Source organism: Tamandua tetradactyla, chromosome 26 (assembly GCF_023851605.1).
Source record: "Tamandua tetradactyla isolate mTamTet1 chromosome 26, mTamTet1.pri, whole genome shotgun sequence".
Classification (NCBI taxonomy): Eukaryota; Metazoa; Chordata; class Mammalia; order Pilosa; family Myrmecophagidae; genus Tamandua; species Tamandua tetradactyla.
The window spans coordinates 41,501,745-41,527,736 of NC_135352.1; the positions used below are offsets into that span (position 1 = coordinate 41,501,745).

The 25,992-nt window shown below is 36.7% G+C and overlaps 1 long non-coding RNA gene across 2 annotated transcripts; it reads left to right on the plus strand.

Moving 5' to 3' along the window:
- Positions 1-20,075: 20,075 nt before the first annotated feature.
- LOC143669918 (uncharacterized) lies at positions 20,076-25,736 on the plus strand. Of its 2 annotated transcripts, none has more exons than XR_013169122.1 (3): positions 20,076-20,261; positions 23,994-24,081; positions 25,160-25,736. It is a non-coding gene; the product is annotated as an uncharacterized LOC143669918 (long non-coding RNA). The 2 variants fall into 2 exon arrangements; XR_013169123.1 differs by lacking the exon at positions 20,076-20,261 and adding an exon at positions 20,906-21,296.
- Positions 25,737-25,992: the final 256 nt, after the last annotated feature.

Below are 25,992 nucleotides of genomic sequence, written 5' to 3' on the forward strand. Positions count from 1 at the left end.
TTCCTAATGATCATATATATAGATGTTCTATTCATTATTGAATGTGGTATATTAATGCATCCTATTTTTAATATAGAACTGTTAGTTTCTCTCTTTAAGCTTTTCAGTATTTGCTGTATATATTTTGGGGCTTTTCTGCTAAGCAAATATGTATTTATCATTGTTACACCTTTATCATATAGAAGGACCATCTTTGTCCTTTATAATAGTTTTTGACTTAATGTCTATTTTATCTGATATTAGTATGTTAGTATATCCATCCCAGCTCTCTTTTCTTTTTTTTTTTTTACATGGAAAGGCACCAGGAATTGAATCCAGGACACTGGCATGGCAGGTGAGAAGTCTGCCTGCTGAGCCACCATGGCCTGCCCAGGATTGGTTTTTCGTTTTTTTGTTCACAGCTCTCTTTTGATCACTACTTGCAACGTATATATTTTTTCTTTCCTTTCTCTTTCAACCTACCTTGAATATAAAGTGAATTTCTTGTAAACCACATGTTGTTGAATCATATTTTTATGCATTCTACCAATCTCTGCCCTTTGACTAGTGAGTTTAATCCATTTATATTTAAAGTCACTACTGATATTTTAGAGACTTCTCTTCTTATTTTGCTATTTAGTCTTTGTAAGTCTTGTACATCATTGTCCTTTAATTCTTCCATTAATATCTGCTTTCAAATTTGTTTGATTTTTTTGTATTATAGCATATTGAGTCATTTCTCCTTTTAACTTAGAGATATTGTTCATATGTGGTTACCATGTTGTTAAATCTTAACATCCTTAATAAATAACCATCATATTTAGTTTCATACCAGCTTGAATTCAGTAGTCACATTAGTACACATACAGTGATCCTATATCCCTCTGTTCCCCCAACTGGTTGGTACTTATTACAAATTTTATTTTTGTCTAATCTGTATATCCCAACCCATAGGTTTATCATTACATTGTATGCATCTGCATTTTGCACCTAAAAGAAGTAAGAAATGGAGTCACATGATGAAAATTACAATGTAATAATCCTAGAATTTGTCATGACCCAATAGTTTACCTTTACTTGCAGGTCTTCATTCCTTTATTCCATGTGCAACTCCTGTCTATTACCCTTTCCTTACAGTGTGAAGACATCCCTTCAGCATTGCTTGTAGGTGAGGTCTCATGGTGATGAACTCCCTCATCTGTTGTTTCACTGGGAACTTTACTCTTTCCCGCATTTCTGGCACAAGTCTCACTAGACATAACTGTATTATTTCTGCACTTTACATATTTCAACCCCCTGCTTTCTTGTCATCATGGTTTCTGATGACAAATCATCAGGTAATCTAATTGGCACTCCCTTGCTCATAACATGTTGTTTTCTCTTGCAGTTTTCAGAACTCATTTTGCCCTTTGCAAGAAATAGTTTGATGAGTATTTGACAAGGCATATTTTTCTCCAGGTTTTTCCTGCTTTGTGTACTCTGGGATTCTTGGATGTGCATTATGTCTTTTCCTAAGTTTAGGAAAGTTTCTGTTGTATTGCTTTGAATATTTCTTGTGCCGCTTTCTCTCTTTCTTCTCCTTTTGGGACCCACACCGTATACATACTGATATTTTTTAGTTTATCCCAGATGTCTCTTTGCCGCTATTCACTTTTTTTTTTTTTTTTTTTTTACATAGGCAGGCACTTGGAATTGAATCTGGGTCTCTGGTATGGCAGGTGAGAACTCTGCTTGCTGAGCCACTGTGGCTGCCCTATTTCACTTTTTATAATTATTTTTCTTTCTGTTCCTTAGCCTGACTGATTTTAAGAATCTTGACTTCAAGTTAACTGATTCTTTCTTTTTCTAGCCCCAATCTTCTATTGTAACTATTCTGGGAATTTTTCTCTTCAGTTATTATGGACTTCAAATCCAGTAAGCCTACCTAACTCATTTTTAAAACTTCTAACCATCTACCGAGATTTTCATCTTGTGCATTCACTGTTTTCCTGATGTCCTTTAGTTCTTTCTCTATGTTTTCCTTCATCTCCTTGAATATTTTGAAGATCATTTTTTAAAAGTCTTTGTCTGGTCTTCTTTGATTTTTTTCCATGTTTGTCCTGTAATTTTGGATAGACCATCACTTCCTGTTTCTTTGTGTGTAATTTTTGTTATACAGTGTACATTATAATTTTGTAAATGTTAATTCTATGATTTATTCTCTAAAATATCTTTATCTTGACTTTGTAACCAGCTAGTGATGTGACAGAGATTTTCTTGATTGTTAGCCCTCCCATCATATGGTTTCTCCAAAGCAAGTACAAAGTTCAGAATCCCCCTGCATTTTCTGGGCCTGTGTCATGTCCTGAGCTTGTGCTCTCTAGGAATTCCCCGTTATAGGACTTTAAATGCCCCCCCACTTCCCACCTGACCAATCTCTCCCTCTCCAGGATGTTCCACTGCCATACTGAAAGCAGGTAAGCCTTTGTCTCAGACTTTATGCCTCAACTGATTTTTAGAAGCATTCGTGTCTTAAGCTGCTATTGGGTGAAGGTCAAATTCTGGAAGGGGTGCATGTCGGTGAGGAATTTCCCAAGTCAATCTTTTAGCCAGGGTGAGGCCTGAGCCTTGCAAAGGGAGTGTTGACAAGATCCAAACTTCTCTGGAGAGGGCACAAAGGATGGGCCAGGTAGGACACCAGGGGTTTCTTCCACAGCTACCCAAAGATGCACTTTCTTGACCTGCCCTGCCGATGCAGCCCTTCAGCTGCCCTCCACATGCTGAGAAAATATATGATCTTTCATTCTCCTCTTCTGCCTTTGTCTGGGGTAGGTTGGAATAATGCCTACCCTCAGCACTGGGCATCAGTGATTCGAAGTATCTAATCAAAAGAAGTGGTTGGAAGTCAGCCTATGCCCACACCAGATCTTGGGGACATGGATTTTTATGACCTTTTCTGGCACCAGAAAGTTACATTTAGGGCTGGATGCCACCATTGCCCGCCATTAGAATGGGAGCTAGGTGATGGTAACCAATGCGCAGAGTAAGTGATTTACTGGTACTTACCATAATTTACCAACTTTTTCCTTCTGCTCTTCCCTGGATTTTGGATATTGCTATAACAGAGTCTGGAGTTCAAAAGAGTCGATTCAAACAACCCATGACTGTTTAATTGTTCTGATGGAGGGAATGTTCCTGAAACGTCCTACTCTGCCATCTCCCCACCTTGGCTCCTCATATTTTTAAGCTATAAGACTGCTTGATTTATTATTTCAATTTCCATTTTCATTTCATTCTTGAAGTCTGAGAGCAAAACAAATCCATACAAAATTAAATGATAATTGCAAATGAAGATGTGTATACTCTGGGAAACTTTTACAGCTATTAGGTTCCCTATCTGATATTCTGCTGCATTTTCAGATTTGTGAACTGATACAGTTGCCTCAGCTACTTTGTCAATAGAAATATGTTTAAGATTAACTTTCGAGAAAGATCAATAACATGATGTAGCCAGATCCTAATAGAGAGAAGGCCTAAGTGGAAAGAAACTGAACATATCTTCTGTTTATTAGAGGATTATCTTTTATTAAAAACTAGAGAAAAATTTCTACCATTGATGAGGAAATTTAAGGCTACAACATTCTATCCAGCATTTAATTGAAAGCACTCTCATTTGAATTGACTCGTTCTTTTTTTTAATTTGCCCTTGTATTTATTTCCATCCCTATTAATTTGTAAGTAAAATTCAAATAATGGATAAACTCAATTATTTTTTGCCATGCAATAGCTAGAGGCATTGATTTAGCATGGGAAGAGAAAATTTTGGCCTCTGCAAATTGATATAATTATAATCGCAACATTACTGATACCTGTAGGACATTATACACTGCCCATTAATTTTTCTTGTATTTAATCTAGTAAATATGCTCTTCAACAACCTCAAATATTATTTGATATCTTCTCTCTCCTCAAAATCCTCCCACAAATTTCCATTTACTTCACTGAGGAAATTTTGGCCTTGAGATTGAAATTCTATCATCCATTTAATCTTCAAATGTATATACCCATATTGTTCTGAATCTATGTATCCAACTTTTTAGAACATGATCTTCCCCATTTTATTGAGGGGTAAACTGATCTAGAGAAGACCTGTCCTCATAACCTATGAATCTGCAGAAATAAGAACTGAACTCCTATCTGTTGAAAACTGGAGCTTAAACTCCAACCATATCTTTCAATTGGCTTTTATAAACTAAATGTCAAACTTAATGTCATGACTATACATCATTTGGAAAGTAGAATGTTAGGTCTGAAAAAGATAGATATACCTTCTGGTATTTTCTAGGTGACTGTTGATTTATTTAGCTTATTATGGATCCAGGCAAAATCAGAGACATCTCTCTTCTCTGCGAAAGGATGTGTTTTGAAGAAAACATGGTAATTGCAGATCAAAAGCTAGAAAGGGACCTGGCAAATAGTGATTAACTAGTTATTCCTTCTCATATTGGTGCCAAAGAATGCCTGGTACTTCCTGAACCATTCCTACTTCCTGCCACCATCAGTATTTGCGTGTGAGCATCTGTGTGCTTATCTGAGACTTTCACTGGGCTTCAGCATGCAGGACCTCACAGCTATTCTGCATTGAAGATATTTAGCTGACCGTGCTTAAGGTCAAAAGGCAATACTCACAACATTTTGTTCTGCGTATCTATCATATAAACTGAAATAATGAAATGCTGGGCATTTGAGTGAGGTCCATACATCACACATACACCCCCTTCCTTAGTGAGTGCCTCTTTAGACAAGAAAGTATTCCATATGGTGCCTTCCTCTAGCTTTCATGTTTTCTGAAGTGAACATACATCAGCATAATTATTGGGAAATTTTAAATGTATATTACTGTGAATATTGTATAGTAGGGCACTGAAAAGAGAAACTCCATGGATGAGGTCATGTTTTTGATGTATCTTGAAGAATATTGAAGAATCTGGGTCTCTGAAGTGGGGTGAAGGACATTCTAGATAGAAAAAAACTGGAGACAACACAGGAAAATGAAAGAGTGGTGAAAGAGTGGGTAGAGAAAACTCTAGGAATTTCACTGGGATTAGTTGTTGCAATTGAGCCTCTTCCCAAAAAATATAACAAAGGATAGCAGCGATGTTTTATGGTTCGCTAAAATTTTATCTTGCACTTTAAAAGCTTGAGTTAGCTCCTTATGATAAACTGTAGGGAACTATTTATAAATTAGATACTTATAAAGCTTCCTGATATCAAGAACATTCTTTTCATTTCTGATATTTACCACAAAGCAATAACGAACAACGGTAGATTTCTGCTCTTTGTTCTAGTATCAGTGAACAAAAAATCATAGATTTTTTCAAGACCCAGTGTAATGCGCCATTATTATATATGGCAGGTTTTCTTCATGTCACATATAGCAATATTAGTTAGATAATAGTTATATAATTGTTTAATGCCTTTTCTTCCACTAAATTGTAAGCTCTCTGTAGACAGAGACCATGTCTACTTTTTCATTGCTTGTGTGGGCTTGGCATATTGTGCATAATGTACAATAATTAGTTATTTTTTATTTTTTTATTTTTTATTAATGGAAAGAAAGAAAAAAAGAAAAAAAAAGAAATTAACACAACATTTAGAAATCATACCGTTCTACATATGCACTCAGTAATTCTTAACATCATCACATAGATGCATGATCATTGTTTCTTTGTACATTTGCATCGGTTTAGAGGAACTAGCAACACAACAGAAAAAGATATTAAATGTTAATATAGAGAAAAGAAATAAAAGTAGTAATAATAGTAAAAAACAACAACAAAAAAACCCTATAGCTCAGATGCAGCTTCATTCAGTGTTTTAACATGATTACTTTACAATTAGGTATTATTGTGCTGTCCATTTTTGAGTTTTTGTATCTAGTCCTGTTACACAGTCTGTATCCCTTCCGCTCCAATTACCCATTATCTTACCCTGTTTCTAACTCCTGCTGGACTGTGTTACCAATGACATATTTCAAGTTTATTCTCGAATGTCCGTTCACATCAGTGGGACCATACAGTACTTGTCCTTTAATTTTTGGCTGGATTCACTCAGCATAATATTCTCTAGGTCCATCCATGTTATTACATGCTTCATAAGTTTATCTTGTCTTAAAGCTGCATAATATTCCATCATATGTATATACCACAGTTTATTTAGCCATTCTTCTGTTGATGGACATTTTGGCTGTTTCCATCTCTTTGCAATTATAAATAACGCTGCTATAAACATTGGTGTGCACATGTCCATTTGTGTCTTTGCCCTTAAGTCCTTTGAGTAGATACCTAGCAATGGTGTTGCTGGGTCGTATGGCAATTCTATATTCAGCTTTTTGAGGAATCGCCAAACTGCCTTCCACAGTGGTTGCACCATTTGACATTCCCACCAACAGTGGATAAGTGTGCCTCTTTCTCTGCATCCTCTCCAGCACTTGTCATTTTCTGTTTTGTTGATAATGGCCATTCTGGTGGGTGTGAGATGATATCTCATTGTGGTTTTGATTTGCATTTCTCTAATGGCCAGGGACATTGAGCATTTCTTCATGTGCCTCTTGGCCATCCGTATTTCTTCTTCTGGTAGGTGTCTGTTCAAGTCTTTATCCCATTTTTTTAATTGGGGTGGCTGTCTTTTTGTTGTTGAGTTGAACAATCTCTTTATATATTCTGGATACTAGACCTTTATCTGATATGTCATTTCCAAATATTATCTCCCATTGTGTAGGCTGTCTTTCTACTTTCTTGATGAAGTTCTTTGATGCACAAAAGTGTTTAATTTTGAGGAGCTCCCATTTATTTATTTCTTTCTTCAGTGCTCCTGCTTTAGGTTTAAGGTCCATAAAACCACCTCCAGTTGTAAGATTCATAAGATATCTCCCTACATTTTCCTCTAACTGTTTTATGGTCTTAGACCTAATGTTTAGATCTTTGATCCATTTTGAGTTAACTTTTGTATAAGGTGTGAGATGCAGGTCTTCTTTCAATCTTTTACATATGGATATCCAGTTCTCTAGGCACCATTTACTGAAGAGACTGTTCTGTCCCAGGTGAGTTGGCTTGACTGCCTTATCAAAGATCAAATGTCCATAGATGAGAGGGTCTATATCTGAGCACTCTATTCGATTCCATTGGTCGATATATCTATCTTTATGCCAATACCATGCTGTTTTGACCACTGTGGCTTCATAATATGCCTTAAAGTCCGGCATCGCGAGACCTCCAGCTTCGTTTTTTTTCCTCAAGATGTTTTTAGCAATTCAGGGCACTCTGCCCTTCCAGATAAATTTGCTTATTGGTTTTTCTAATTCTGAAAAATAAGTTGTTGGGATTTTGATTGGTATTGCATTGAATCTGTAGATCAGTTTAGGTAGGATTGACATCTTAATTATATTTATCTTCCAATCCATGAACACGGTATGCCCTTCCATCAATTTAGGTCTTCTGTGATTTCTTTTAGCAGTTTTTTGTAGTTTTCTTTATATAGGTTTTTTGTCTCTTTGGTTAAATTTATTCCTAGGTATTTTATTCTTTTAGTTGCGATTGTAAATGGGATTCGTTTTTTTGATTTCCCCCTCAGATTGTTCATTACTAGTGTCTAGAAAAGCTACAGATTTTTGAATGTTGATCTTGTAGCCTGCTATTTTGCTGTACTCATTTATTAGCTCTAGTAGTTTTGTTGTGGATTTTTCTGGGTTTTCGACGTATAGTATCATATCGTCTGCAAACAGTGATAGTTTTACTTCTTCCTTTCCAATTTTGATGCCTTGTATTTCTTTTTCTTGTCTAATTGTTTTGGCTAGAACTTCTAACACAATGTTGAATATAGTGGTGATAGTGGACATCCTTGTCTTGTTCCTGATCTTAGGGGGAAAGTTTTCAATTTTTCCCCATTGAGGATGATATTAGCTGTGGGTTTTTCATATATTCCCTCTATCATTTTAAGGAAGTTCCCTTGTATTCCTATCTTTTGAAGTGTTTTCAACAGGAAAGGATGTTGAATCTTGTCAAATGCCTTCTCTGCATCAATTGAGATGATCATGTGATTTTTCTGCTTTGATTTGTTAATATGGTGTATTACATTAATTGATTTTCTTATGTTGAACCATCCTTGCATACCTGGGATGAATCCTAGTTGGTCATGATGTATAATTCTTTTAATGTGTTGTTGGATACGATTTGCTAGAATTTTATTGAGGATTTTTGCATCTATATTCATTAGAGAGATTGGTCTGTAGTTTTCTTTTTTTGTAATATCTTTGCCTGGTTTTGGTATGAGGGTGATGTTGGCTTCATAGAATGAATTAGGTAGTTTTCCCTCCACTTCGATTTTTTTGAAGAGTTTGAGGAGAGTTGGTACTAATTCTTTCTGGAATGTTTGGTAGAATTCACATGTGAAGCCATCTGGTCCTGGACTTTTCTTTTTAGGAAGCTTTTGAATGACTAATTCAATTTCTTTACTTGTGATTGGTTTGTTGAGGTCATCTATGTCTTCTTGAGTCAAAGTTGGTTGTTCATGTCTTTCCAGGAACCCGTCCATTTCATCTAAATTGTTGTATTTATTAGCGTAAAGTTGTTCATAGTATCCTGTTATTACCTCCTTTATTTCTGTGAGGTCAGTAGTTGTGTCTCCTCTTCCATTTCTGATCTTATTTATTTGCATCCTCTCTCTTCTTCTTTTTGTCAATCTTGCTAAGGGCCCATCAATCTTATTGATTTTCTCATAGAACCAACTTCTAGCCTTATTGATTTTCTCTATTGTTTTCATATTTTCAATTTCATTTATTTCTGCTCTGATCTTTGTTATTTCTTTCCTTTTGCTTGCTTTGGGATTAGTTTGCTGTTCTTTCTCCAGTTCTTCCAAGTGAACAGTTAATTCCTGCATTTTTGCCTTTTCTTCTTTTCTGATATAGGCATTTAGGGCAATAAATTTCCCTCTTAGCACTGCCTTTGCTGCATCCCATAAGTTTTGATATGTTGTGTTTTCATTTTCATTTGCCTCGAGGTATTTACTAATTTCTCTTGCAATTTCTTCTTTGACCCACTCGTTGTTTAAGAGTGTGTTGTTGAGCCTGCACATATTTGTGAATTTTCTGGCATTCTGCCTATTATTGATTTCCAACTTCATTCCTTTATGATCCGAGAAAGTGTTGTGTATGATTTCAATCTTTTTAAATTTGTTGAGACTTGCTTTGTGACCCAGCATATGGTCTTTCTTTGAGAATGATCCATGAGCACTTGAGAAAAAGGTGTATCCTGCTGTTGTGGGATGTAATGTCCTATAGATGCCTGTTAAGTCCAGCTCATTTATAGTAATGTTCAGATTCTCTATTTCTTTATTGATCCTCTGTCTAGATGTTCTGTCCATTGATGAGAGTGGTGAATTGAAGTCTCCAACTATTATGGTATATGTGTCTATTTCCCTTTTCAGTGTTTACAGTGTATTCCTCACGTATTTTGGGGCATTCTGGTTCGGTGCATAAATATTTATGATTGTTATGTCTTCTTGTTTAATTGTTCCTTTTATTAGTATATAGTGTCCTTCTTTGTCTCTTTTAACTGTTTTACATTTGAAGTCTAATTTGTTGGATATTAGTGTAGCCACTCCTGCTCTTTTCTGGTTGTTATTTGCATGAAATATCTTTTCCCAACCTCTCACTTTCAACCTATATTTATCTTTGGGTCTAAGATGCATTTCCTGTAGACAGCATATAGAAGGATCCTGTTTTTTAATCCATTCTGCCAGTCTATGTCTTTTGATTGGGGAATTCAGTCCATTAACATTTAGAGTTATTACTGTTTGGATAATATTTTCCTCTACCATTTTGTCTTTTGTATTATATATATCATATCTGACTTTCCTTCTTTCTACACTCTTCTCCATACCTCTCTCTTCTGTCTTTTCGGTTCTGACTCTAGTGCTCCCTTTAGTATTTCTTGCAGAGCTGGTCTCTTGGTCACAAATTCTCTCAGTGACTTTTTGTCTGAGAATGTTTTATTTTCTCCCTCATTTTTGTAGGACAATTTTGCTGGATATAGGAATCTTGGTTGGCAGTTTTTCTCTTTTAGTAACTTAAATATATCATCCCACTGTCTTCTAGCTTCCATGGTTTCTGCTGAGAAATCTACACAAAGTCTTATTGGGTTTCCCTTGTATGTGATGGATTGCTTCTCTCTTGCTGCTTTCAAGATCCTCTCTTTCTCTTTGACCTCTGACATTCTAACTAATAAGTGTCTTGGAGAATGCCTATTTTGGTCTAATCTCTTTGGGGTGCGCTGCACTTCTTGGATCTGTAATTTTAGGTCTTTCATAAGAGTTGGGAAATTTTCAGTGAAAATTTCTTCCATTAGTTTTTCTCCTCCTTTTCCCTTCTCTTCTCCTTCTGGGACACCCACAACACGTATATTTGTGCGGTTCATATTGTCCTTGAGTTCCCTGATACCCTGTTCAAATTTTTCCATTCTTTTCCGGATAGTTTCTGTTTCTTTTTGGAATTCAGATGTTCCATCCTCCAAATCACTAATTCTATCTTCTGTCTCTTTAAATCTATCATTGTAGGTATCCATTGTTTTTTCCATCTTTTTTACTTTATCCTTCACTTCCATAAGCTCTGTGATTTATTTTTTCAGTTTTTCTATTTCTTCTTTATGTTCAGCCCATGTCTTCCTCATGTCCTCCCTCAATTTATTGATTTGGTTTTTGAAGAGGTTTTCCATTTCTTTTTGTATATTCAGCATTAGTTGTTTCAGCTCCTGTATCTTATTTGAACTATTGGTTTGTTCCTTTGACTGGGCCATATTTTCAATTTTCTGAGCGTGATCCGTGATCTTCTGCTGGCGTCTGGGCGTTTAGTCAGATTTCCCTGGGTGTTGGACCCCACAGGTTGTAAGATTTTTCTGTGAAATCTCTGGGTTCTGTTTTTCTTATCCTGCCCAGTAGGTGGCGCTCGTGGCACACGTTTGTCTACGGGATCCACCAGTAAAAATTGCTGTGGGTCCTTTAACTCTGGAAAACTCTCGCTGTAGGGGAGGTTTGGCAGCCGAAGTGTCTTGGAAGAGTGCCAGCCGGCCCGGGGGTCCAAACGCGGGGAGGGTCGCTGGCCGCCGCAGCACGTGAGAGTGCCCGACCAAATTTCCTAGTCGGCCCGGGGCGCCAAGCGTGGCGGGAGAGCACCAGCTGTCGCAGCCCAGGAGAGTGCACTGTTCCCAGGCGGACCCGGGAGTCACGTGTTTGGAAGGGACCCCCTGGTCACCGTTCTCCGCAGTCTGGGGATTTCTGACCCAAATCTTTCAGTTGGTCCGGGGGGTCTCGCGTGGTGGGGACGCCAGCCGCCGCTGCCTGAGGGGACCGCCTGCCCAATTCTGCCAGCTGGCCTGGGAAGGAGGAAGGGAGGGACTCCGGCCGCTTGCCATCCCGCCCAGGAAAGCCCGCGTCCCTCAGTGATCTCACCGGAGCTGGTTCTCTCAGACAGTCAGCCGTTCCAGGATGGGGTACGCTGTCCCTTTGATCTCCGTCGTGGCTCCAGGAGCTGCTCTGTATTGTCTCCACTCCCCCAGTAGCTGTTCTGGAGGAGGAAAGGTGAGGGCGGCAAGGCTGTCAAGGCCGGTGGCGGAGGAGCCGGTGAAGGCGGAAGAGGGCACCGTGGTGGTTGGAGAGCTGCCAGAGCAGGAGGGGGAAGAGGGTCGGCTGCCGCGGGGCGTGGGCACCGCATGGCGGGCCGGCGGAGAAAAAGAGGGGAGAAGGAGGGCAGGCGGGTCGGCTGCTGCGGGGCGTGGGCGCCGCGCGGCGGGCCGGCGGAGAAAGAATAATTAGTTATTTAATGAAGGAATTTAAATTCTAAGCTCCATGTCTATGAGAGCTCTGTAGTTACAAGTGAGTGCTTATCTCCTGTTATATTTCCATTCTTGGCCTTATGTGAGCCACAGTTCTTATTCAATATTTGTGACCTGACATAGTCAAGTAAGTGTTCTTGCCAACTTCAATTACTGAAGCAGTAACATTCCTTTTCCTAAAGTGATTTAATCAATAACCTGGCCATTTTATTTTCACTATGCCAAACATCCCTTCATATTTACTAGTTGGGCATTCGCTTGGATAGAAAGACTAGAGATTTTCTCCTTTTTCACTCTGTTGCATTTTGTTCAACTACCGTTGCTTTCCAGAAGGACTTTCTCAGAAAAATGGAATCGGTTCTTTCAAAGGAATCCACTGACAGTGGAGAGCAATCAGGGACAGCAAGCAAGGTAAAACAAACTGTAATGCCACTTTTGGTCATTTCTTAACACAGCTATGCAGCTGCTTATAAAGATGCCTGTTTTCGAAATTACAGTATGGTTGCTATGGCAATAGGCACTTTATAAATCATGTACAAAGGCTGTCTTCATTTCCTCTGTGCCCCAAAATAATAAAGAAGATTATTAAAGTGGAGTCACAAAAGTATGAAAAATTGTCTGGTGAGAATGAAACAATGAAGGCGTTAAACATTAATAGCAAATTATCAAAAGATCCCATGAAGATCTCATTACATATTTCTGGTAGCCTTGGGGTCATTCAATGATATTTTGGACAGCTTTCAGAGTCTTCCTGAGAGATAAAATGTTGATGATTGATGATGAATTGTTCATTGATATTTGACAGCACTGACAGCTTACCTGTGTGATTTGGGATTATTTTCTTTCACAAAAGATGAGTGGCTTAGAATCTCTGTTAGAATTTCAAACACAGTGTATCCCATAGGGATTCAACACTTTTCACATTTTCCTCTCAATTTTTACCATGTTAGAGGCATAACATAGTCTGTTTCTATTTCTTTAAAAATAAAAAAAATGATTTCTTCTCTTTTTTGCTTTGAAAATTGTTCTGACAGTGGAGACAAGTTACTCAAAGACATTATGTTACACGTCACTGCTAAAGAAGTCATTATTGTATAGGCATGCTTGCCTCAAGACCACGTTTTATTTTTTACTTGGCTCATTGGGAGAGCAAGGTTTCAGGTTGCTACTATTAGATCCATTTGACTAGGAGAGTCTGGAGAACATCTCAGAGGAAAGCCTGAAAAATTAATAGCAGGGCTGTCCTGTACCAAGAGCTTTCATCAGAGGGAGTCCCTGCACAATTAAAATCACTTCATCCAGAGCAGAGGACCTTCTCTCCATAGGCATTTTAATTGGATGGTTGTGCTATAGCTCTGTTTCTATCATCTCTCCGTCTACTCTATGAAATAAAGGTTTCCAATACATTTGTAGAAACCAACAGTGTTGACCAAGGGGTAAATTAGAATTCCAAAGGCAGTCCAGGGATAAGGGGATTATAGAAAACCCAGAATTGACTCTTGTTAAAATTGAGGTAATTTCTTATCTCTATTTCAGTGATGTACATGAAACAACAGCCTTATTGGAAAACAATGGTAGGTACCCATTTTTATTTTTAAGATGTGACTCAAAACACATTATCTGACATGTTGAAATTTTGATTCCCCTGTATCTAGGTTAAAAACTATGATATTCATACATTTTAAGGTTGATAAAATGTAAATAATTAAATTGTTATGCCTTATTAATGCTTCCCTTGTGTTGGAGGAAAACTGATCTGTTGTTATAGAACTAATTGTATGTGAGAGTTCATTTGAGTTTGAATTGTTTCAGTGTCTACATAAGTATGTTTATTTCCAGTGATGATGCAAATGTCAGAGACAATTATCTCTTTGTCAAGATAAAGATGCATGACAAGTCCTTTTTGTAATATCTTAATCCCATAGATACCTCTTGTGGATTTGTAACTGAGGCTCTTTCTTGATGGGATAAAATAGATTCAAAATTTTTCTGAAGAAATTCCTCAATGATTGTTATAAATTACAGAGCATGGATGCTGTGCATGTATAGACTTTCTACTATTATATACAGTGTTGTAACGTCCAAAGCATCTTTAAGTCCTTTTTCCTTTCTCTTCTTCATCTTCAAAACAAAAGTGTTGTTACCAAGCAGAAAGCAATTCATTATAACCACAGAACAAGTTGGTACTGGATATTGCATCAGGAAAATTGTTTTATTTCATTACAAAAACGGATTTCTGGAGATTGAATTATATCCTTTATTTTTATCAGGATTATGAAGACCTTGCTTTCTGAATTTATTAAATAATAGATTTGGAAGTGCTTTTCAAATTAAAAATGTTCACATATATAGGTTAATCTTATGTTCTACCATTGATGTGGATTGTATTCTCTCGGTTGCACAATTCAGCCGTAACTCTAAGTGCACTATTGCTGTTTATATTATCTTAGATAGACTGTTAGGTTACCAAATGAAGTTTGAAAAAAAAATTGGTCTTTATTTCAGCATTGTTCATCTATAGGAGAATATTTAGATGATAAGAAGAACATTCTGATGCTGGTGTCTATAACTTTGACCACGAATAGGTCTATTATATTGTATTTTTTCTACTGTGGTGACTGGTAGCGACTATAATAGACAGTATTTTTAGGGCGTGGTGATTCTCTCACATAAGCTAAATATTTTGGTAGGTTCAGATAAAATGTTTGCTGGGGATCCCAACATTTCTCTCTTATCCTTGATAACCACCACCTCTACTTGTCCATATGACCCAGAGTGCCCGGACTGACAGACTTTTGACACCATTCTGTACTGCATAGCAATGGGGTTTTTCTCCTACTTTCTAGTTTCTCTTTTTCTAGTTTAGTATATTCCGTTTCTTCTGCCGGTGGTCCCAGCATGAGTTTACATTTGACCATCAAGGAAAGTGTCTTGTTCGTTTGTGCCCCATGTGGAGCCATGTGATTCTCGGTCTTCAGCTTTCGATGACACAGCTATGTTCCCTCTGGGAAGTTCTTTTTCTCTTTCATTAAAACCATACTGATAGCACATTTTAATCTCAGTGTTCTTAAAAATTAATCATTTATGAACTGTTTTGAGGTGTCTAGGAGAAAGATTTATTATTTGAGGAGCTGTTGAATACAATATATGCTGTATTATTTCATACACATTGAACTGTCTGCTTTTTTATGGATTATTTAAAACATATCAAAGTTTGCATTTATTTGGGCAAATGGGAGTTTTTTAGGAAGTGCCAGATTAGCAGAGAAAGGACAAGTAGTAAGCTACTAAAGATTGCTCAGTTTTGGAAAATTTGATTATCAAACTCAGTTTTTTCTCCCTTTAGGAGGTTTTATACCTCCTGAAGAATAACTAATAATCAATTTCAAGGATAACTAATAATCAATGCCTAATTGAAATTTTGTAGCTCCTAGAGGTACTTTAAAAATAGAAGGAAGTAAGTATATTTTTCATTGCTACCAATGGAAAGTTACACACATGGCCTAGTAGATTTATCAAGTTTTCATAATAACATCAGTTGTCAAGTGTGAGTGATAATATTTCTGTACTCAAGTCATAAACTACATTTTCCTCTTAATTTATGAATAGCATAGCTACCATTGATAAGTCTAATGAACCTCAGTGTTTTTATGATAAACTTTTTATAGCACCTATTGTAGAATACATGTACAATGGTGCTTTCCGGAGCTGAAGATAGTATGTGGATGTCAGTCCTAGAACGGTTCTCTCAGTAGGGTGAAACGGAGTTCCTTCAATCAAAGTGAGAAGAAAGAAATATTTCCTAAGATGACTGTGATCATCTAGTGTGTAACTCAGAGTGTTCCCCTATTTATGCCACCTACTATCACAGCATTTCTTTAAAAAAAATACAGTGATTTTACTGTAGCAATTTTCTGTGATGCTGTATTAACGTGAATGCACACATTATTTTACAAACAAGCATTTCTTCATGGTACATAACAACACGTGAAATAACTTTTTATCCATTTTAACGGTGTCTCCCCTTCTAGAATATAGATTTCATGGGAGAGAGAATTTTTCGATCTTTTACGTATCCTATACTCAGAACCTAGAAAGGTGTCTGATGCAGAGAGCGTGAATGATTAAATGAACAAAGGGTAATTTAGGAGTAACCAACCAGCTAGGCAATCTCAGTTTCTTTCTTATAGTCCTCTAATTTTGGTCAGGCTGACTTGCAGAAATAATGCAAAGAATGTAGGAACTTATGAGGTATTTAGTTTTATACATAATATTAACTATTAGGAGTACTCTATAAATGTCTCAGCTGTCCTGAGATGTTGGAATCTAGGACTCGCTGAGTGTCCTCAGTTTCTGTGGACCCTTAGAATAGTCACAAATGTCTATCAGCAATTCTTTTTCATAATTGTTTCATACATTCAGTTTTCCATGGAAAATTATTTCATAAGCCTTCTTATTCTGCTCATGTTCCTTCTCTTCCTTAGAGTAGGAGAAAATATTTAACTGATCCCATTAGGTTTCTTATATTTTTGTGATGACAGAGCCAAGAGCAATCTGGCATATGTAGTCTATGAAAATGCCCTGCTAGGAAGAGTCTTATTTCTTTGACTCATGGAGTCCAAAGGAGTCACATGAGCTCTACAACCACCTCCATGAATCTTAGCATTTCCTGGGCCAGGAGGCCTGTCATCTCTATTCTATGAATTTATGGAGATAATATAAGCCAAAGTGCCCACTCATTATTTTAGAACAATACACACTAAAGCTTAACTAATTTATTTAAATATTAATTTGTGTTTTCTATTGCCAAGCATTTCTCCTTACCATGCCAAAATATCAGCTTGGCTTCTGTTTCCTTTGCTTAGAATGACAACATGGCCCACACAGAATGGGAAAAATACCATGGCCAAGCTTCGCGGGATATTTTAAAGCACCTGCTATGCCCGACATGGAGCCTGAGAATGATGTGCAGTAAAGGGAACAGTCCAAGGAGCCTTTTATGGGATGTTGTATGGATCTTATAATCCCTAGAAGATACTGGAGAGGAGAAGGTGATTAGCCCACTCTTTATAGCAGCTTAGGGAAAGACTTAATTCGATGTCAAATACATAAGTTCATAGGACATTTTTGCAACCATATATTACAGAATAGATTGAAGCCCACTGTATTATACTTGTTGATTCCTAAAATAGACACTCAAGTGTGTCTTATTTTTATTTTATTTCCTAGTTATAACTTTTCCCCTAGTTAGCAGAAGGAATTAGGGGAAGGTTGAAATGATTTATATCCAAACTTTATATACCCATTGGAGCTGGTGAAGGTTACATATTTAACAGATATTTCCCCTTTTTAATGAAGGAGTCCCTGTCTTCAGAGAGCAGAGAAGGTAATATTAAAATCTTCTTCCTTTCCCCAACACACGTTCCTAAAGTCTCACCCCTATTCCAAGCAGGATATTCTCATGATCCAGGACTTTTCCAGAGGACGCATGGTAGTGAGTGATGGAGTCCGTATTTCTGCATCTTCTTGGATCTGGACTTGATTTTGCTATGACCTACTAAAACCACTGTTCAGGAAACCATCAGGATAATACTCAGAATGGCACTGAAGAGACAGAATTTGTTATGCCATAAAATCACCCCATTCAACTTTTTAATCAGAAGCCTTACTAATCTCCACATTTGGCCACTATGCCCAGGGTTCTTAGAGCAGAAGTAAGATACTATTTCTCATTGACTTCTTAATGCTTAGAAATTACAACTACTTTTTTTCATTCATGTTTTTGTTCTTATACAGGGAGGTTAACTATGCAAGAATAAGTAGTTAAATGTACAATCAGATCTTATTATAAAAATAATATATTTCTTTTAATAATTGTGTTTTCAGTTTATAAACCAACTTGTGGATTATTCTCCTCTACTTTTGAATGCAAGCGTCTCATTAGGTGACCTTTAGGTTCTCTTGTACACCATGGGATTGGCTCACCATTGTGTCCTCTATGCTGCATCTCTCTCCCTCCCCAGAGAATCATTTACTCTGTGCAAACACCGCACTTGTTCTGTTGCTTAGATTACAGTCCATAAAATCTAACTCTTTGTCAGTTATTTCATCACTGATGGTTTACCACCATCCAATACTATATTGCAACTTTCTGACTAAGGCCATTTTCAGGATGCATTTTCTCCGTGCGGGACACACCGGTCCTGGCCATGTATAGATGACAAAAGCTTTTAAACACTTTGAAGGACAGTCAGTATTGCTTCTAGAGGGAGCTAAGGTCTTCAGTGGACTCTTACTCATTCGTTAAGCTTATGGATTTTAAAATTTGTCTTAATTATTTCTGTACCTTTTATTAAATTCTTTTAACAATAAATTTAATAATAGCAGAAGGCATTGATTACATACTATAAGGAAGAATTTTGATGATATAATTTTTCTCAGATTTTGTTTTCTTTTGCTAGAAACCCAGATCTTCTATTCCAGCTCAAAATAAGCTCTTTAATATAAAGAAAAGCTTTTTGAAAAGTTAAGATGGATCATATGCAAAATGACTGGGAATACCATAATCTGAGTATTAGGGTTGCTTATAGCTACAGGGTAGGCTATAGTTTCTAGACTTATCCAATGAACAGAGCTAAATATAAATTTTAATATTTTATCTACGTGCCTATAAATATATATAATTATATGTGTGTATTTACATGTATGCATATGTTTATATTGATATTCCCATTTTAAAATTGACATTAAAGAACTTTCATTAACCCTTTTATCTTTTCCCTTTGAATTTTCACTTCCATGCAGTGTGTCCTGACTCTCAAGAACACGGGGGAAAAAAAATGGGTGCACAGATGGTTCAGTGGTGGAACGCTGGCTCTCCATGCATGAGACCTGGGTTCGATTCCTGGACTGTGCACCTGAGAAGAAAGAACAAAGGGGATGCGAGAACTGGAATATCCTGTAATCCCTTATGTCAGCATATACCACATTTACTCAGCATACCAGTGCTAATACTATCACCAATTTGGATATTAAAAGTTTTTCAAAATATTTGTAAGTGTACTTTCCCCTTTCTCTACCCCATTTTTCACTTGCCATATTATACCTACATCGTCAAAGAATAATGACTCCAAATCCTATACGCTACCCGTCTCAGTTCCCATTAGTTGTGGTTATACGTAACCGTACATATAACGCTCATCACCAGTCTTCCCGGGAACGTCTCTGTTGGAAACTGCTTCTCTATAAGGCCACCCTAAGAAGGCTCTTGCGAGCAGGATTCTTTGAGTTCTTGGATTTGAAAACAAATTTTTCTGACCTTTTTCTTTTATGTGGGTTTCACTGAATATGAAATCTTTAGCTCAAATTTTTATCTTGAGTGTATTACATGCACTGCTGCATTTTCTTCTGGCATAAAGTGTTGTTGTCATGAAGTCTCATGACAATCTGATTTTCTTTCCAAGTCACAAATTAGATGCTTCTAGGTGCCCCCCCTCCAAACAAATACATACATCTTAGATCACATCTTGCTATTGCTCATTCGGAGTCAGTATTCCCTGTTACACTGTGTTCTCTCATATATATATATTATAGTATTTGTATCTATATTTTATATAGATATATTAGGATTTTACTCTTTTTTATTTCACTTTTACTATATATACTTTTTTTGTTTTCTTCTTTAAAGACTCCTCTTTCTTTTTGCTTAATCTTCTTTCCTATTCTCAATATCTTGCCTATTTGTTTTAAATCCTTCTAATCTCTTACTTCATTTTCCATAGCTATTTTAAATTTCCCTATGTTTGCCCTGTTTGTCTTAAAACATTATTTCACTTTTGCTGTTATCGTTCTTACGCATATCTGAAAAAATTTTCTGTAATTTCTCATTTTTATTGAATTCTGTAGACCTTAGTTCTGAGTTTTTAAATTCTGATTTATGTTGATCTTTCATGTATTATACTATTTTATTCATGTCTTTCAGCTTATTACTTAAGAGTAGGTCATAGTTTTGCACTGTTGTGTGGGCATATTTTTCTGGCATGCTTTCCTTCCCTTTTGGGATATCATTCTGTTCTTTCTTCTCTTTATTCTGATAACAACTTTGCATGGGGTTTGCACATTGTACTCTCCCCATTAGGAGGTGAAATTAGTCTTCCTGATTTCTGTAAGGGAGCACAGCCCAGCAAAGCCTTTCTGTCGTCCCGCAGATTCTGTTTCTTATTTTGTGCTTGTGAAAGCAGCACAGGGATGTTTTCATAGAGCAGCAAACGGCCAGGGTGGCTCGCTGGCTGTGATTTGCTGGTTCTCTTTCCCAGCCTTGGCCCAGGCATGATCTTTTGTTCTTCCCTGTCTGTCCTGTCTTCAGTTTTGATTTTACTCACAGGAGCTTGGAGAGTGAAGCCACATCCCAGGTCCCAGGTCAGCTTTGCTCGCTCCCCTGCTCTGGTGCTCCATCCTCCGCACCCGTGGCTGCGCGTTCCTTCTCCTCACCTGCTCCTGCGGACGGGGAAACCCTCCTAATGCTGCCCTCTTTTCTCGCAGCGGCCCGCGTGGGTTCCAGTGACCCTGCATTGGTTCTGCTGGTCTTTTGTCAGACTCTGCCGCCCGGCTTCCTTTCGCGTCCTCCCACACCGTCTTCCCCTTGGTGGGAATAGGTTTTCATTTCCTTCGGTTGTAACTGTTATTATTTGGATTTTTGATTTTGCTATCTCCTAGCTCTGTCAGTTTTTCTGGAAAGACAATAAACCCATACTGCTGTTGGCTTTGTCATCTTTCCAGAATCTCAAGTATTTATTTATTTTTAATAAATTAAACTATCCGTAGAGAAAAGTGCACATGTGTGTATAGCTTTACAAACAGATGCATCCGTGCTACCAGCCGCAGATGAAGGGATATAACCCCCCCGCCATCTCAGTTCTGAATATTTGGGATATACGTGCTGTTTTAGTTTCCTAGCTGCTTAGGGACATAGTATGACATGGATTGACTTAAACGATGGGAATTTATTAACTTACAGTTTTGAGGCTAAAAGAAAGTCTAAATCAAGGCATGAGCTGGGCGACGCTTTCTGCACAGAGGCGGACGTCGTGAGTTGGCCCGCCAGGCTCGGTCCTTTGGTCTGTCACAGGGAAGGCACATGCTGTATCTCCTGGCCGCTCCTTTTCTTCTTGGTTCTGCTGACGTTGGCTTCTGGCCAGTTCCTTGGAGTCTCTCTTTCTGTTTGAATTTCATTCTACTTAAAAAGGACTCCAGTAGTAGGGCTGAGACCCACCCTGATTGCTACCTTGCGGAAAGGTCCTACTTGCAACGGATTCACACCCAGAAGAATGAATTAATCTTGAGAACATGTTTTTCTGGGGTGCCTACAGTTTCAAAACACCATGGTGCATATATTTTCTGAATACGTTAAGACTCTGCTGTCTCTGACTCCTCTCTCAGAATTATGTTTAGCAGGTAAGAACTTAAGACAAAGCCTACAGCTACAGAGAATCAGATTTAATAGTTTAGCTGAAAATATACAGAAAGATCATGGTGAGTAAAAAGTTAAAGTCCTTCAATGTTGTTGTTTAGCTTTACACTTGTATATTTAGTATTTCTTTTCTTCTAGGTAGAACATTTAGATTTTGAATTAAGCATTTTGAGTTATGAGATAATATTTGGCATGTTTGAATTAATTGAAATTCAATGCAGCTAAAGTCAGTTTCCAATGAAAATTTTTCTTAAAGCTATTTCTGGGGAATGAATCTTGACTTGCCTTATTTAAAAGGTTATTTTCTATTTTAGGAATTGAGAATCTTTTATCAGAATTCAATATTTGATTTTGTGAGAGAACTGGTGGTGGTTTGATAATTTGTTTGAATGTATGTATTATAATTTAAATTGTTTTTTTTCTTTCAGTGACAAGGAATTTGATTTTTGAAAATTTGTTTTTTTGTTACTAAAAAGATTTCTATGTTTCTCTAAGTATAATGAATCATTTAACAATATTATCACCCATTCCTATGCTATGTGTGTGATTGCTTTATTATTAATGTAGAATATTTTAAATTATAACTTTTCATCTCCTTGTTCAGTGGGTGATACTTTCATTCCTTCCTCATACACACTAGGAAAAAATAAATATATTTTGTAGTTAAGTAATCTCTTTAAAATGCCAGTTTGATCAATTTTCCATTTGGTTTTAAACAATTCATGAAATCAAATGTGAGGAAATTTACATATTGGTATGAGTAGTATTGAATTCTAAAGCCATTGTTTTATATAAGAAATATAAATTTTAGGGTTTTTCATTTTAGGGTTTTCCATTTTAGGGTTTTTCTTGGTTAAAAATTATTTTCTTTTTCAGAATATGTGACAGCATAGAAACACTGTGCTCTTTGTCAAAATGGTCTCATAAAACAGAATGTTCTCCATATGATAATTGCTGAAATGGCTGGAGTATGAAGGAGACTGAAGAGAACAGAAAGCACCATTCAACAGATCTAAATATAGTCAGAAGCCCCTTCTAACAGACGGCTTGGTGAAATCAAGCCAGTTTCTTCTTTCTGGGCATGCAGACCACATTTCCAGGATATCTTTGCTGTTTCTTATGAGCAAAGGACCAAGTTCTTCTCAATATAATATGGAAATAAGCAATATGCATATCACTTATTTTCTGCCAGTCTAGGATCAAATGAAAATATCCATGAAAATTTTCCATGCTTTTGCTCCATCTGCAAACTTGAACTATGAAATGGAAACTAAGTTTAGAAAAGAGTACACTCATGAAGTAAGGATCCCTGACTCATCCTCTTGCAGCAGGAATAGACCTTTACACTTCCCAAAAGCAAAAAATAAGTATCTTCTTTTGAGTTAAGTCACTGGGATTTATCTATGTCAATATTGTCAAAACTGCTTTAATTTTCCCTTTCATTTATAGCTTAAATTCTTCTCCTCCCATTAGTTTCTATTTTTTCCCCCATTGGGTTAGAACCCAATCTGAAAGCAAATGTCTTTCAATAAAGGAATTTAACCAATGTCATGCGACATAACAATTATGCCTGGTTTATGACTGATCTATATTATATTTATATATTTGACTGATGTTTATGGTTTTTATTGTTTCTGAGAGTGCCTTAAGTTATTTATCTTATATTAAAATTTTCACCTTTGGTAATTTAGATATTCTGCTACTTACCCCTTTTGCTAGTAGTTCTCTTTATATGTTCCATTCACACAGCCTTTCCCACACATGCTTCTATCAGAGATGAGAGAGCGTGGAGATGTTTCAGTTTTACTCATTCATCCCTGTCTGTCTTCCTCTAAATTATGCCTTCAACTTTTAAATTTGTTATTAATATTCTGAATTCTAATTCTGTTTCCAGTTATTTTTAACTTTTTACTTTGAGTGTTTCCATTCTGCTGTCTTTCGTGTTTTGTTCTGCCAGAAATTTTTCTTAAAGGGCTTCTACAGAGAGGTTTTATGGCTGATGTTTTATCTAATTTTTGTATGTTCCAATACATGTTTCTTTTACCCTCTCACATAATTTGAGATCATATCTGGTTATTGGATCATAACACCTTTCTCTCAAATCCAGTACATTTTACTCTCTTAAAAAATGTGATCCCAACAAAACAAAAAAGCAAAAAAAAATGTGATCCCGTGGTCAGATATAAAACGAATACCCATCTGATCATCTTTAGGAAATAACCTTATAAAATAATATGTTCTCGCTAATTTAAAGGATCTCTTTATAGAATCAGTTCAGAGTTTTATAGTGCAATCTATAGTTTTTTCTATATTGTTTAATAATTTCATCTGATCCTTGATTTTTTCCCTTTAAATTAAAAAATAAATACTCTCAGGAAAGTTTTCTTTTAAATTAGTACTATTTTTTCTAATTTATTCCTTTCCTTTTTGAACATTTATTATTACAAAGGACAATCTGAGAAAGTATTGTATATTATATTTACATGTGTGATATATACCTTTCTATATATGTGTGTGTGTATATCTATTATATATATAGATATATATATATGTAATGTTTTAATGAGGCAATTCCATTATATAATAAATTAATATTTTCCAAATAAGGTGCATGCATCTAGCAGCTGTGCAGGAAAGTCCTTGGATGAGGTTTGAAATAGTTTTGTTTCTTGTCATCGCAGGTCACACCTGGTATGCTAGGCAGCTGTTTCACAGTAAAGAGGGTTGAACAGTGTCACTCCCAATTTTTTGCTTACGTGTCCATGTATTGTAAGTATTTCAAATTATAAGTGTGTATTGCATTATTACAAATTCTCTTACTTTTGTTACTGATCTGATTTATGCTATTCATTCCTAAAAAGTTTGTAGCATAGCAAGAATTCTAGTTCTTTGTGACTGAGCTTCACTTTACAAACTGTAACTAACTGATAGAAACCTGCCAATGAAGAGTAGGAGGACTGGTATCTGTAAACAGAAAATGTTCAAAGCAGTGTTTCACACACATGCAGCTTGGAACTAATGCCCATGAGTATTAATAACTAAAATTGGTGTAGATTAGCCTGAAAAATAAACATCAAATTTCTCAAAGTCACAAGCAGAAGAGATACCTCTAGATAATGCCTGTGCCTATGTCTTAGGAGGTAGTTTCTGCTCAATCCTTAATACCTGCCTTCTCTTTATAGATTAACTAAGCACTTACATGAGAGCAAAATCAAACAAACAGGAAAACAATAGAATATTTCTTTTAATTAAAACTTTTTTAATGTTTTAAAATAAATTGAGTATAAAAGTTAAAACATCAATATGCAATGCTATTTATTCAGGGTTTCCTTCCAGTCTTTGAAATAATCCTCTGAGATTCCACTGGTATCTTCGGGTGCTGGCAGTCAGGCAGCATGAAAGCACACTCAGGTTGCGGCCCCTTGCCCTCCTCTTCTTCCCGAGGAAACAGGCTTCCTTGAGATGATGAGGTTTCACGTGTTCAGGGAAGAATGCATCTTATGTTTGGAAAATCTTAGGGCTCACTTACATTAAATGATCTTTATGAGAGGGTTGATGTACTCAGAGGGTTTCCATCAACGAAGGTGGTTAACTCAAAAGTTGAGGATGAAAAATAAAAGTCAATGACTCAATTAGATGAAAGTACCTTGTATTCATCATGGCATAAAGGAGAAACAATATAGCATGTGCAATAAGATGATATACCCGTGTAGGCTTTAATATAATTTCCAGACTTTAGGAAATACATGTATTCATCAAAATAAATCCCACTTTATATCTTTGGTCTCTATCTAAGATAACATGCAAATTGTTCTTATCTTCTGTTTCACCCAAATTCTTGATATAGGATAAACTATGAAGAAATAGAGAACTTGACGTCACCATGCTTTGTCTGAGATGGCCTCACTGAAGAGCTAAATATCCGAATCCCTCTTGAGATGGTGTCTTTGCACATTTCTAACCAGAGGCAGCAACTGTTCAAAGTTGCCATATCACCTGATGCTAGCAAGGGAGAAAAACCCTCAAACAGCCCATTACTTTACCGTGGTGTCTCTAAAAGAGACCCCTCCCTCCACCAGATGCCCACCTTTGGCTGATAAAACCACCAGCCCCATTATATGCCTCTGAAATTAGTATCCTCATTCCACGAGATGGAGCTGAGGACCTGTAAATACCTGCCACATGGAAGGGTCCAAGTCAGAACCCCATACCAAGAGAAGAAACGAGAGGTTAAGAAATCCTGGGACATAAGAGGCTCTATTCCATCCACTACGTAATGATGAAGTATACGCTGCCCTCCCTTCTTCACTGCTATGAACTCAACTGGGAAAGCAGGCTGTCCTCCCCTTCTGCTGATGCCAGCCATCGCACTTATTTGGGCCCTGATAATTTAGAACTACATGGGAGCTTTGATTTATTGTGATTATGAGGTCAAATTTGCTCCAGAGAAGCGATCTATACATATCTGATGTACAATATTTGCTGCTGTTAAAGCAATCTGTTCTTCCTCTAGCCTTTATTTGTAAGACAGTTTTGGAGTGTTATACAAGAAATCAAACATTATTTTAAAACAAAGCAAGAAACATAAAGAAAACTGTTACTATTTAATGTAGCATGATGTGGGATACAAACCATATGTTTAACACGCTGCAATTAATCCATTTGAATGTATTTCAAGAG